Here is a 14,259-nt window from a genome sequence, read left to right as displayed (position 1 = left end):
GAGGGGGAGGGGCTCAGCCAGGGTTAACCCTGTAGCTGCCAAATCCATCCTTCGCCGACACTAGGATGGGATGAGGAGGAAGCCTTACTCTGCCGCTGCAGTTACTGAGGATCACCTTCTCTGGAACAGGAATGGGGACTTCACTCAGTATTTCCCCTCTCATATATTTTCCTGTCTGTTTGATATTGCCCATACCTCTCTCTCCTCCTTTCTCTCATGTTATCCCTAATGTTATCTCCCTCACTAATGCTCCCTATCTCTGTCTCCGACAGTTTCTCTCTCCAACACTCCCCATCTCTCTTTCCATCTCCATCTCTCTCCGATACTCCCCATCTCCGTCTCTCTCCCTGATATTGTCTCTATTTCTCTCTTCCCCCCCCAATATTCCCCGTCTCCATCTCTCTTTCTCATACTCCCCGTCTGACTTTCTCCATCTCTCTGATTTTCCCCATGTTTGTCTCTCACTCTCTCCGATACTCCCTATCTTCGTCTCTCTCTCTCTGTGATACTCCCCATCTATCTACCTGTCCCTCTGATACTCTTTATCTCTCTCTCTCTCTGTGATATTCCCCATCTGTCTGCCTGTCCTTCTCTGATACTCCCTCTCTGTCCGCCTCTCTCTTGGATATTCTCCATCTGTCTGTCTGTCTCTCGCACTCTGATTTCCCATTCCCCTTACCCTCACCATAACCTTGGATACGGTTAGGAGCACACAGTATGGGAAAGTATTTAATTCGGGGAGGGTCAATTACGATGTTATTTATGTGAGCAGGGAAATGCACAATGGAAATGCAGAGTTGTTTAGCGAGCATTTGCATTGGGTTCTGGATAGGTGGGTCTCATCAAACTAAGGAAAGGATGATAGGGTGAAGAAATCACGATTGCCAAAAGATGTGAAGCACCTCATCAAGATGAAGGAAGAAGCTTACTTAAGGTTTAGGAAGCAAGGACCAGAAAGGGCTCTAGAGTTAAAAAGTAGCCAGGAAGGAACTTAAAAATGATCTTAGGAGAACTAGAAGGGGACATGAGAAGGCCTAGGTGAGTAGGATTAAGGAAAGCCCCAAAGCATTCTATACTTATGTGAACAGGTGGATGACTAGATTGAGTGTAGGACCAAATAGGGTTAAAGGAAGAAACAGATACCTGGGGTCACAGAAGATCCTTAATGAACTTTGCTTCAGTATTCACCAGTGAGAGAGACATTGGCTGATGTGAGAACAGCATAAAACAGGCTGATATGCTAGAACATGTCAGTGTTAAGAAAGAGGATGTGCTGAAACTTTTGAAAAATATCAGGATAGGTAAGTCTCTGAAGTCGTACAGGATATACCCCAGGATACTACTTGGAAGCGAAGGGAAAGATTGCTGCGCCTTTGGCAATGATCTTTGCGTTCTCACTGGCCACAGGAGCCGTACAAATGATTGGTGGGAGGCAAATGTTATTCCTTTATTCAAGAAAGGGAGTCGGGATAACAGAATTACAGACTGGTGAGCCTTACTTCCGTGGTGGGCAAATTATGGGAGAGGATTCTCAGAGACAGGATTTACGAGCATTTGGAGAAACAGAGTCTGATTAAGGATAGTCAGTATAGCTGTATAAGGGCATGTCATACCTCATAGGCTTGACTGAATCCTGAGGATGTGATAAAGCACATTGAAGTTAGAGCAGTAGATGTGGTGTATACAGAATTTAGTAAGACATTTGATAAGGTTCCCCATGGTAGGATCATTCAGAAAATCAGAAGACGTGAGATCCAGGGAAGTTGGCTGTGTAGATTCGGAAGTGGCTAGTCCAGGCTGGTTGTATTCTGCATGGAGGTTGGTAGCTAATGGTGCACTGCAGGGTTCTGTTCTGGGATCTTTGCTCATTGTGATTTTTATAATTGAATTGGATGGAAGTGGGTGGGTGGGTTGGTAAGTTTGCAAATGACACCAAAGTTGGTAGAGTTGTGGAGAGTGCAGAAGGCTGTCATAGGTTACAATGGACACACAGCTGGGCTCAGAAGTGGCAGATGGAGTACAACCAGAAAAGTGTGAAGTAAGGTCAAAGTTGAAGGCAGAATTCTCAACAGTGTGGGGGAATAGAAGGATCTTCGGATCCATGCCCACTGATCCCTCAGAGGCGCTGTGCGAGTTGATAGGGTTGTTAAGAAGGTGTAACTTTCGTTAGTTTGGGGAGTGAGTTCAAGAGTCCCGAGGTATGTTGCAGCTCTGTAAAACCCTGGCTAGACCACTCCTGGAGTAGTGTGTTCAGTTCTGGTTGCCTCATTATTGGAAGGACGTGGAAGTTTTAGAAATTTTCTGGATTAGTGAGCATGTCTTAAGAAGACAGGTCGAGCAAGCTACAGTTCTTCTCTTTGGAGTGAACAACAATGACTTGATAGAGAACGTATAAAATGAAAAGAGCCACAGATCTAGTAGACAGCCAGAGACTTTTCTCCCCCAGGGTGTAAGTGGCTAATACAAGAGGGCACAATTTTAAGGTGATTGGAGGAAAGTACAGGGCGCATGTCAGAGATGATTTTTTTTTATACAGAGAGTAGAACACACTACCAGAGGTAGTGGTAGAGGCAGATACATTAGAAATATATAAGAAACTCTAAAATAGTCCCATAAATGAGGGCTATGTGGGAGGAAAGTGTTAGATTGATCTTAGAGCAGGTCAAGTGAGGTACAACCTCGTGGGCCGGCGGCTACACTGTGCTGTAATGTTCTAGGTTTTCTCTCTCTTTCTAATATTGCCACTCTCCACCTCGCTTACCAATATTTATTAGTGCACCACAGAAAGCATTGTATCCTGATACATCATGTCTTAGTACGGCAACTGCTCTGCTCGTGACTTGTGGACACAGCTCGAGACATCACAGAAACCATCCCTCCTCCATGGACTCTGTCTACACTCATCACTGCCTCAGTAAAGCAGCCAGCAAAATCGAAGTCACTACCTACTCCAGAGTCTCCCTTCTCCCCCTCCCATGGAGTAGAAGATAAAAAAGCCTGAAAGCGCATACCTCTAGGCTCAAGTTCCCCATTATTGAACAATGAGATGGAGTCTTGACCTCACAATCTACCCTGTCATGAATTTTGCACCTCATTGTCTGCCTGTACCTCACTTTCTCTGTATCTGTCACACTTTATTCTACATTCAGTTATTTTTTTCCCTATGTATTGTTGTGAAGAAATGTTCTGTATGGCATGCAAATCAAAATGATTTCACTGTTTTGCACTTTGTCACAACAAAAACACATTCACAAATTTCAAATTCATCTTTCCGATGTTCCCCATTGGTTTCTCTCATTTTCCCCGTCACCCTAAACCCCTCACCATCCCCTTTTTCTTCCATTGCCCCCTCCTTCAATACTTCTTCCCCTCAACTCCTCCTCTCACTCACCCATCTCATGTCCAACCATCCCACCCTTCTACCCCCATACCTCCCCTTACTCTATCCTTAACCCCTTCTCCCATTTCATCTCCTGTCCTCCCTTCCATCTCCATCTCTCACTCTAACTTAATCTCCACTGAGCCCCCCCCACCCTTTCCTCATCATCGCCCCTCCTTCCACTATAACCCTACTTCATTCCCTCTTTCTTCACTCATCCCTTCTTCCACCCTATCGTTTAACCTCCACTCTCCCTCACCTTTTATCCCCTTTCTCCCTCTTTCAGGTCACCATCTCCCACCAAACCCCTTTCCTTCTCACCCTCCCCGTTATTCCTCATTTACCTGACTCTGCATCCCTCTCTTCCTCTCAACCTTACTCCTGCCGTCTTCAGGCACCCTCCCTTCCTTTTCATCCCCATTTCCCCCTCGACTCCTCCCCTTCATTATTCACCTCCCCCCTCTCTTTTCCCGTTCACCCCTCCCTTTCTTCTGTTCATCCCACCCTCCACATCAACCCCGTTCCTCCCACTCCCCTCGGTCCCACACGTACCCACTCTGCGTCTCTCTCGAACACACCCCACAACACCACCATCGACTCTCCCACTGAGCCACTCACACCCCAGACCCTCCGTTCCCCCTACCCCGCTCCCTCCCCCTCCGTCCGTCGCCCTCACTCTCTGACCGCCGCCATCTTACCGCCGCCACACGACCGGTCGAAGGACCCCGCGCTCCGCCAATCAGAGCGCAGCCCGCCCCCAGGTGGCCGCAGCGCGCCTGTTGGCAGAAACCGGCAGAGGACGGGGAACGGGAGCCGGAGGTGGTAGAGAGAGTAAGAGGGAAGGAAAAGGGGGAGGGGGGAAGGGAGGGAGAAGGGAGGGGGGAAGGGAGGGGGGAAGGGAGGGGGGAAGGGAGGGGGGAAGGGAGGGGGGAAGGGAGGGGGGAAGGGAGGGGGGAAGGGAGGGGGGAAGGGAGGGGGGAAGGGAGGGGGGGAAGGGGGGGAGGGGGGAAGGGAGGAGGGGGGAAGGGAGGAGGGGGGAAGGGAGGAGGGGGGAAGGGGGGAAGGGAGGAGGGGGGAAGGGGGGAAGGGAGGAGGGGGGAAGGGGGGAAGGGAGGAGGGGGGAAGGGAGGAGGGGGGAAGGGAGGAGGGGGAAGGGAGGGGGGGAGGAGGGGGGAGGGGGAAGGGAGGAGGGGGGAAGGGGGGGAAGGGAGGAGGGGGGAAGGGGGGGAAGGGAGGAGGGGGGAAGGGGGGAAGGGAGGAGGGGGGAAGGGGGGAAGGGAGGAGGGGGGAAGGGGGGAAGGGAGGAGGGGGGAAGGGGGGAAGGGAGGAGGGGGGAAGGGGGGAAGGGAGGAGGGGGGAAGGGGGGAAGGGAGGAGGGGGGAAGGGGGGAAGGGAGGAGGGGGGAAGGGGGGAAGGGGGGGAAGGGAGGAGGGGGGAAGGGAGGGGGGAAGGGAGGAGGGGGGAAGGGAGGGGGGAAGGGAGGAGGGGGGAAGGGGGGAAGGGAGGAGGGGGGAAGGGGGGAAGGGAGGAGGGGGGAAGGGGGGAAGGGAGGAGGGGGGAAGGGGGGAAAGGAGGAGGGGGGAAGGGGGGAAGGGAGGAGGGGGGAAGGGGGGAAGGGAGGAGGGGGGAAGGGGGGGAAGGGAGGAGGGGGGAAGGGAGGAGGGGGGAAGGGAGGAGGGGGGAAGGGAGGAGGGGGGAAGGGAGGAGGGGGGAAGGGAGGAGGGGGGAAGGGAGGAGGGGGAAGGGGGGAAGGGAGGAGGGGGGAAGGGAGGAGGGGGGAAGGAGGGAGGGGGGAAGGAGGGAGGGGGGAAGGGGGAAGGGAGGGGGGAAGGGAGGGGGGAAGGGGGAAGGGAGGGGGGAAGGGGGAAGGGAGGGGGGAAGGGAGGGGGGAAGGGAGGGGGAGGGGGGAAGGGAGGGGGGAGGGGGGAAGGGAGGGGGGAAGGGGGGAAGGGAGGGGGGAAGGGGGGAAGGGGGGAAGGGAGGGGGGAAGGGGGGGAAGGGAGGGGGAAGGGAGGGGGAAGGGAGGGGGGAAGGGGGGGAAGGGAGGGGGGAAGGGGGGGAAGGGAGGGGGGAAGGGGGGAAGGGGGGAAGGGGGGGAAGGGAGGGGGGAAGGGGGGAAGGGAGGGGGGAAGGGGGGAAGGGAGGGGGGAAGGGGGGAGGGAGGGGGGAAGGGAGGGGGGAAGGGAGGGGGGAAGGGAGGGAAGGGAGGGGGAAGGGGGGAAGGGAGGGGGAAGGGAGGGGGAAGGGGGGAAGGGAGGGGGAAGGGGGGAAGGGGAGGGGGAAGGGGGGAAGGGAGGGGGGAGGGGGAAGGGGGGGAAGGGGAAGGGGGGAAGGGAGGGGGGAAGGGGGAAGAAAGGGGGGAAGGGGGGAAGGGGGGAGGGGGGGAAGGGGGGAGGGGGGAAGGGGGGAGGGAGGGGGGAAGGGGGGAGGGAGGGGGGAAGGTAGGGGGGAGGGGGGAAGGGAAGGGGGGAAGGGAGGGGGGGAAGGGAGGGGGGAAGGGAGGGGGGAGGGGGGAAGGGGGGGAAGGGAGGGGGAAGGGAGGGGGGAAGGGGGGAAGGGGGGGAAGGGGGGGAAGGAGGGGGGAAGGGGGGGAAGGGAGGGGGGGAAGGGGGGGAAGGGAGGGGGGGGGAGGGGGGAGGGAGGGGGGAAGGGAGGGGGGAAGGGAGGGGGGAAGGGGGGGGAAGGGGGGAAGGGGGGAAGGGAGGGGGGAAGGGGGAAGGGAGGGGGGAAGGGGGGAAGGGGGGAAGGGAGGGGGGAAGGGGGGAAGGGAGGGGAGGGGGAAGGGAGGGAAGGGAGGGGGAAGGGGGGAAGGGAGGGGGGAAGGGGGAAGGGAGGGGGGAAGGGGGAAGGGAGGGGGGAAGTGGGGGAGGGAAGGGAGGGGGGAAGGGGGAAGGGGGAAGGGGGGAAGGGAGGGGGGAAGGGGGAAGGGAGGGGGGAGGGGGGGAGGGAAGGGGGGAGGGGGGGAGAGAAGGGGGAAGGGGGGAGGGAGGGGGGAAGGGGGGAGGGAGAAGGGGGAGGGAGGGGGGAAGGGGGGAGGGAGGGGGGAAGGGGGGAGGGAGGGGGGGAGGGAGGGGGGAAGGGGGAAGGGAGGGGGGAGGGGGGAAGGGGGGGAAGGGAGGGGGAGGGGGGAGGGAAGGGGGAAGGGAGGGGGAGGGGGGAGGGAAGGGGGAAGGGGGGGGGAGGGGGGGAAGGGGGGAGGGGGAGGGGGGGAAGGGGGGAGGGAGTGGGGAAGGGGGGAGGGAGGGGGGGAAGGTAGGGGGGAGGGGGGAAAGGGGGAAGGGAGGGGGGAGGGGGGAAGGGGGGGAAGGGAGGGGGGAAGGGGGGGAAGGGAGGGGGGAAGGGGGGGAAGGGAGGGGGAAGGGGGGAAGGGAGGGGGGAAGGGGGGAAGGGAAGGGGGAAGGGGGGGAAGGGAAGGGGGAAGGGGGGGAAGGGAGGGGAGGGGGGAAGGGGGGAAGGGAGGGGGAAGGGAGGTGGAAGAGGGGGAAGGGAGGGGGAAGGGGGAAGGGAGGGGGAAGGGGGAAGGGAGGGGGAAGGGGGGGAAGGGAGGGGGAAGGGGGGAAGGGAGGGGGAAGGGGGGAAGGGAGGGGGGAAGGGGGGAAGGGAGGGGGGAAGGGGGGAAGGGAGGGGGGAAGGGGGGAAGGGAGGGGGGAAGGGGGGAAGGGAGGGGGGAAGGGGGGAAGGGAGGGGGGAAGGGGGGAAGGGAGGAAGGGAGGAAGGGGGAAGGGAGGGGGGAAGGGGGGAAGGGAGGGGGGAAGGGGGAAGGGAGGGGGAAGGGAAAAGGGAGGGGGAAGGGGGGAAGGGAGGGGGGAGGGGGGAGGGGGGAGGGGGGGAAGGGAGGGGGAGGGGGGAAGGGGGAAGGGAGGGGGAGGGGGGAAGGGAGGGGGAGGGGGGAAGGGAGGGGGAGGGGGGAAGGGGGAAGGGGGGGAAGGGGGGGAAGGGAGGGGGAGGGGGGGAAGGGAGGGGGAAGGGGGGGAAGGGAGGGGGAAGGGGGGAAGAGAGGGGGGAGGGGGGAGTGAAGGGTGTAAGGGAGAGAGAGGGGTGTGAGGGGGTGAGAGAGGAGTGAGGGGGGTGTGAGGGGGGAGAGAGGGGGTGTGAGAGGGGGAGAGAGGGGGTGTGAGAGGGGGAGAGAGGGGGTGTGAGAGGGGGAGAGAGGGGGTGTAAGGGGGGGAGGGAGGGGGGTAAGGGGGGGAGGGAGGGGGGTGAGGGGGGAGGGAGGGGGGTGAGGGGGGAGGGAGGGGGGTGAGGGGGGAGGGAGGGGGTGTGAGGGGGGAGGGAGGGGGTGGGTGAGAGGGGGGTGTGAGGGGGAGGTGTGAGGGGGGTGTGAGGGGGGTGTGGGGGGGAGTGGGGGGTGTGAGGGGGGAGAGAGGGGTGTGTGGGGGGGTGAGGAGGGGGGTGTGTGGGGGGTGAGGGGGGGTGTGGGGGGGTGAGGAGGGGGGGTGTGGGGGGGTGAGGAGGGGGGGTGAGGAGGGGGTGTGGGGGGGAGAGAGGGGGTGTGAGGGGGGAGAGGGGGGTGTGAGGGGGAAGGGGGGAAGGGGGGAAGGGGAGAAGGGGAGAAGGGGAGAAGGGGAGAAGGGGGGAGGGGGGAGGGGGGAGGAGGGGGGAGGGGGGAGGAGAGGGAGGGGAGAGGGAGGGGAGGGGGAGGAGAGGGGAGGGGGAGGGGAGGAGAGGGGAGGGGGAGAGGAGGGGAGGAGAGGGGGAGGAGGGGGAGGGGAGAGGGGGAGGAGGGGGAGGGGAGAGGGGGAGGGGGGGGAGGGGGAGGGGGAGGAGAGGGGGAGGGGGAGGAGAGGGAGGGGAGGGAGGGGAGGGGGAGGAGAGGGGAGGGGGAGGGGGAGGAGAGGGGAGGGGGAGGGGGAGGAGAGGGGGGAGGAGAGGGGGGAGGAGGGAGGAGAGAGGAGGAGGGAGGGGTAATTGTGAGTGGGTGAGAGAGGAGTGTTGGGGAGAGGGAGGGCTGGTGTCGGGCAAGGGGAGTGGGTACAGTATTGGGGGAAGAGGGAGTGGTAATTGTGAGGGGGTGAGAGGGGAGTGTCGGTGGGGAGGGGAAGAGGGGGTGCACGGCTGGGTGGGGAAGAGGGAAGAGGGGGCGTGGTTGGGAGGGGGTAGAGGGAGGCAGTTTGGGGCAGTAAGGTAGAGGGGGAGATGTGGAGGAGAGGGGCTCGGGGGGAGAGACAGGATGGGAAAGAAGGGAGGGACAGAGATGGGGAAGAGTGTGAAAGCAGGTGGAACAGAGTGAAGGGGAGGGGAGGGGAGGGAGAGGGGCTGTGACCCTTGCCCCAGTACTGACCTTGCACCGGCGCTCCACCTCCCGGCTCCCTCTGCTGCTTCCATCAGAGTGCACTCTCCCACCTCCCTGATATCCCCACAGCCCTGTGTCAGTTCCACACTGTCCCACTCTCCCCACAGCACTGTGTCAGTTCCACACTCTCCCACTCTCCCCACAGCCCTGTGTCAGTTCCACACTCTCCCACTCTCCCCACAGCCCTGTGTCAGTTCCACACTCTCCCACTCTCCGCACAGCCCTGTGTCAGTTCCACACTGTCCCACTCTCCCCACAGCCCTGTGTCAGTTCCATACTGTCCCACTCTCCCCACAGCCCTGTGTCAGTTCCATACTGTCCCACTCTCCCCACAGCCCCGTGTCAGTTCCACACTGTCCCACTCTCCCCACAGCCCCGTGTCAGTTCCACACAGTCCCACTCTCCCCCAGCCCTGTGTCAGTTCCATACTGTCCCGCACTCCCCACAGCGCTGTGTCAGTTCCACACTGTCCCATTCTCCCCACAGCCCTGTGTCAGTTCCACACTGTCCCACTCTCCCCACAGCCCTGTGTCAGTTCCACACAGTCCCACTCTCCCCCAGCCCTGTGTCAGTTCCATACTGTCCCGCACTCCCCACAGCGCTGTGTCAGTTCCATACTGTCCCACTCTCCCCACAGCCCTGTGTCAGTTCCACACTCTCCCACTCTCCCCACATCCCTGTGTCAGTTCCACACTGTCCCACTCTCCCCCAGCCCTGTGTCAGTTCCATACTGTCCCGCACTCCCCACAGCGCTGTGTCAGTTCCACACTGTCCCATTCTCCCCACAGCCCTGTGTCAGTTCCACACTGTCCCACTCTCCCCACAGCCCTGTGTCAGTTCCACACAGTCCCACTCTCCCCCAGCCCTGTGTCAGTTCCATACTGTCCCGCACTCACCACAGCCGTGTCAGTTCCACACTGTCCCACTCTCCCCACAGCCCTGTGTCAGTTCCACACTCTCCCACTCTCCCCACAGCCCTGTGTCAGTTCCATACTGTCCCACTCTCCCCACAGCCCTGTGTCAGTTCCACACTGTCCCACTCTCCCCACAGCCCTGTGTGAGTTCCACACGGTCCCACTCTCCCCACAGCCCTGTGTCAGTTCCACACTGTCCCACTCTCCCCACAGCCCTGTGTCAGTTCCATACTGTCCCACACTCGCCACAGCCCTGTGTCAGTTCCATACTGTCCCACACTCCCCACAGCCCTGTGTCAGTTCCACACTGTCCCACTCTCCCCACAGCCCTGTGTCAGTTCCACACTGTCCCACTCTCCCCACAGCCGTGTGTCAGTTCCACACTGTCCCACTCTCCCCACAGCCCTGTGTCAGTTCCATACTCTCCCACTCTCCCCACAGCCCTGTGTCAGTTCCACACTGTCCCACTCTCCCCAAAGCCCTGTGTCAGTTCCACAGTCTCCCACTCTCCCCACAGCCCTGTGTCAGTTCCACACTGTCCCACTCTCCCCACAGCCCTGTGTCAGTTCCATACTGTCCCACTCTCCCCACAGCCCTGTGTCAGTTCCATACTGTCCCACTCTCCCCACAGCCCCGTGTCAGTTCCACACTGTCCCACTCTCCCCACAGCCCCGTGTCAGTTCCACACAGTCCCACTCTCCCCCAGCCCTGTGTCAGTTCCATACTGTCCCGCACTCCCCACAGCGCTGTGTCAGTTCCACACTGTCCCATTCTCCCCACAGCCCTGTGTCAGTTCCACACTGTCCCACTCTCCCCACAGCCATGTGTCAGTTCCACACAGTCCCACTCTCCCCCAGCCCTGTGTCAGTTCCATACTGTCCCGCACTCCCCACAGCGCTGTGTCAGTTCCATACTGTCCCACTCTCCCCACAGCCCTGTGTCAGTTCCACACTCTCCCACTCTCCCCACATCCCTGTGTCAGTTCCACACTGTCCCACTCTCCCCCAGCCCTGTGTCAGTTCCATACTGTCCCGCACTCCCCACAGCGCTGTGTCAGTTCCACACTGTCCCATTCTCCCCACAGCCCTGTGTCAGTTCCACACTGTCCCACTCTCCCCACAGCCCTGTGTCAGTTCCACACAGTCCCACTCTCCCCCAGCCCTGTGTCAGTTCCATACTGTCCCGCACTCACCACAGCCGTGTCAGTTCCACACTGTCCCACTCTCCCCACAGCCCTGTGTCAGTTCCACACTCTCCCACTCTCCCCACAGCCCTGTGTCAGTTCCATACTGTCCCACTCTCCCCACAGCCCTGTGTCAGTTCCACACTGTCCCACTCTCCCCACAGCCCTGTGTGAGTTCCACACGGTCCCACTCTCCCCACAGCCCTGTGTCAGTTCCACACTGTCCCACTCTCCCCACAGCCCTGTGTCAGTTCCATACTGTCCCACACTCGCCACAGCCCTGTGTCAGTTCCATACTGTCCCACACTCCCCACAGCCCTGTGTCAGTTCCACACTGTCCCACTCTCCCCACAGCCCTGTGTCAGTTCCACACTGTCCCACTCTCCCCACAGCCGTGTGTCAGTTCCACACTGTCCCACTCTCCCCACAGCCCTGTGTCAGTTCCATACTCTCCCACTCTCCCCACAGCCCTGTGTCAGTTCCACACTGTCCCACTCTCCCCAAAGCCCTGTGTCAGTTCCACAGTCTCCCACTCTCCCCACAGCCCTGTGTCAGTTCCACACAGTCCCACTCTCCCCACAGCCCTGTGTCAGTTCCACACTCTCCCACTCTCCCCACAGCCCTGTGTCAGTTCCACACTCTCCCACTCTCCCCACAGCCCTGTGTCAGTTCCATACTGTCCCACTCTCCCCACAACCCTGTGTCAGTTCCACACTGTCCCACACTCCCCACAGCCCTGTGTCAGTTCCACACTGTCCCACTCTCCCCACAGCCCTGTGTCAGTTCCATACTCTCCCACTCTCCCCACAGCCCTGTGTCAGTTCCACACTCTCCCACTCTCCCCACAGCCCTGTGTCAGTTCCATACTGTCCCACTCACCACACAGCCCTGTGTCAGTTCCACACTCTCCCACTCTCCCCACAGCCCTGTGTCAGTTCCACACTCTCCCACACTCCCCACAGCCCTGTGTCAGTTCCACACTGTCCCAGTCTCCCCACAGCCCTGTGTCAGTTCCACACAGTCCCACTCTCCCCACAGCCCTGTCAGTTCCATACTGTCCCACTCTCCCCACAGCCCTGTGTCAGTTCCATACTGTCCCACACTCCCCACAGCGCTGTGTCAGTTCCATACTGTCCCACTCTCCCCACAGCCCCGTGTCAGTTCCATACTGTCCCACTCTCCCCACAGCCCTGTGTCAGTTCCATACTGTCCCACTCTCCCCCAGCCCTGTGTCAGTTCCATACTGTCCCGCACTCCCCACAGCGCTGTGTCAGTTCCACACTGTCCCATTCTCCCCACAGCCCTGTGTCAGTTCCATACTGTCCCACTCTCCCCACAGCCCTGTGTCAGTTCCATACTGTCCCACTCTCCCCACAGCCCTGTGTCAGTTCCACACTCTCCCACTCTCCCCACAGCCCTGTGTCAGTTCCATACTGTCCCACACTCCCCCAGCCCTGTGTCAGTTCCACACTGTCCCACTCTCCCCACAGCCCTGTGTCAGTTCCATACTGTCCCACTCTCCCCACAGCCCTGTGTCAGTTCCACACTGTCCCACTCTCCCCACAGCCCTGTGTCAGTTCCACACTGTCCCACTCTCCCCACAGCCCTGTGTCAGTTCCATACTGTCCCACTCTCCCCACAGCCCTGTGTCAGTTCCACACTGTCCCACTCTCCCCACAGCCCTGTGTCAGTTCCACACTGTCCCACTCTTCCCCCAGCCCTGTGTCAGTTCCATACTGTCCCGCACTCCCCACAGCGCTGTGTCAGTTCCACACTGTCCCACTCTCCCCACAGCCCTGTGTCAGTTCCACACTGTCCCACTCTCCCCACAGCCCTGTGTGAGTTCCATACTTTCCCACTCTCCCCACAGCCCTGTGTCAGTTCCACACTGTCCCACTCTCCCCACAGCCCTGTGTCAGTTCCACACTGTCCCACTCTCCCCACAGCCCTGTCAGTTCCATACTGTCCCACTCTCCCCACAGCCCTGTGTCAGTTCCACACTGTCCCACTCTCCCCACAGCCCTGTGTCAGTTCCACACAGTCCCACTCTCCCCACAGCCCTGTGTCAGTTCCATACTGTCCCACTCTCCCCACAGCCCTGTGTCAGTTCCATACTGTCCCACTGTCCGCACAGCCGTGTCAGTTCCATACTCTCCCACTCTCCCCACAGCCCTGTGTCAGTTCCACACTGTCCCACTCTCCCCACAGCCCTGTGTCAGTTCCACACAGTCCCACTCTCCCCACAGCCCTGTGTCAGTTCCACACAGTCCCACTCTCCCCACAGCCCTGTGTCAGTTCCACACTGTCCCACTCTCCCCACAGCCCTGTGTCAGTTCCATACTGTCCCACTCTCCCCACAGCCCTGTGTCAGTTCCACACTGTCCCACACTCCCCACAGCGCTGTGTCAGTTCCATACTGTCCCACTCTCCCCACAGCCCTGTGTCAGTTCCACACTGTCCCACTCTCCCCACAGCCCTGTGTCAGTTCCACACAGTCCCACTCTCCCCACAGCCCTGTGTCAGTTCCACACAGTCCCACTCTCCCCACAGCCCTGTGTCAGTTCCACACTGTCCCACTCTCCCCACAGCCCTGTGTCAGTTCCATACTGTCCCACTCTCCCCACAGCCCTGTGTCAGTTCCACACTGTCCCACACTCCCCACAGCACTGTGTCAGTTCCATACTGTCCCACTCTCCCCACAGCCCTGTGTCAGTTCCACACTGTCCCACTCTCCCCACAGCCCTGTGTCAGTTCCACACAGTCCCACTCTCCCCACAGCCCTGTGTCAGTTCCACACAGTCCCACTCTCCCCACAGCCCTGTGTCAGTTCCACACTGTCCCACTCTCCCCACAGCCCTGTGTCAGTTCCATACTGTCCCACTCTCCCCACAGCCCTGTGTCAGTTCCACACTGTCCCACACTCCCCACAGCACTGTGTCAGTTCCATACTGTCCCACTCTCCCCACAGCGCTGTGTCAGTTCCACACTGTCCCATTCTCCGCACAGCCCCGTGTCAGTTCCATACTGTCCCACTCTCCCCACAGCCCCGTGTCAGTTCCATACTGTCCCACTCCCCCACAGCCCTGTGTCAGTTCCATACTGTCCCACTCTCCCCACAGCGCTGTGTCAGTTCCACACTGTCCCACACTCCCCACAGCCCTGTGTCAGTTCCATACTGTCCCACTCTCCCCACAGCGCTGTGTCAGTTCCACACTGTCCCACACTCCCCACAGCCCTGTGTCAGTTCCATACTGTCCCACTCTCCCCACAGCCCCGTGTCAGTTCCATACTGTCCCACTCTCCCCACAGCGCTGTGTCAGTTCCATACTGTCCCACTCTCCCCACAGCCCCGTGTCAGTTCCATACTGTCCCACTCTCTCCACAGCCCTGTGTCAGTTCCACACAGTCCCACTCTCCCCACAGCCTTGTCAGTTCCACACTGTCCCACTCTCCCCACACCCCTTTTTCAGTCCCCGCTCTTATCCCACAG

At 60.4% G+C, this 14,259-nt stretch overlaps 1 protein-coding gene across 3 annotated transcripts in view; it reads right to left on the bottom strand.

Annotated features, from left to right (window-relative positions):
- LOC134352683 (apoptotic chromatin condensation inducer in the nucleus-like) overlaps nucleotides 1–14,259 on the bottom strand; it is a 109,480-nt gene that overhangs the window by 38,564 nt on the left and 56,657 nt on the right. Inside the window, exon 1 of one of the 3 annotated variants that reach the window (XM_063060071.1) lies at nucleotides 3,932–3,950. The exons of 1 other annotated variant lie outside the window; for it this stretch is intronic. The gene's annotated coding sequence lies outside the window, so the exon portion shown is untranslated. Of the gene's footprint in view, nucleotides 97–3,931; nucleotides 3,951–14,259 lie in introns of those variants that run through there. One more of the 3 variants, XM_063060070.1, reaches the window with a different exon arrangement.

The sequence above is a fragment of the Mobula hypostoma genome, chromosome 10, assembly GCF_963921235.1.
Source record: "Mobula hypostoma chromosome 10, sMobHyp1.1, whole genome shotgun sequence".
NCBI lineage: Eukaryota > Metazoa > Chordata > Chondrichthyes > Myliobatiformes > Myliobatidae > Mobula > Mobula hypostoma.
Note: the sequence above shows the minus strand (reverse complement) of the source record. Positions and strands in the feature narration are given on the sequence as shown.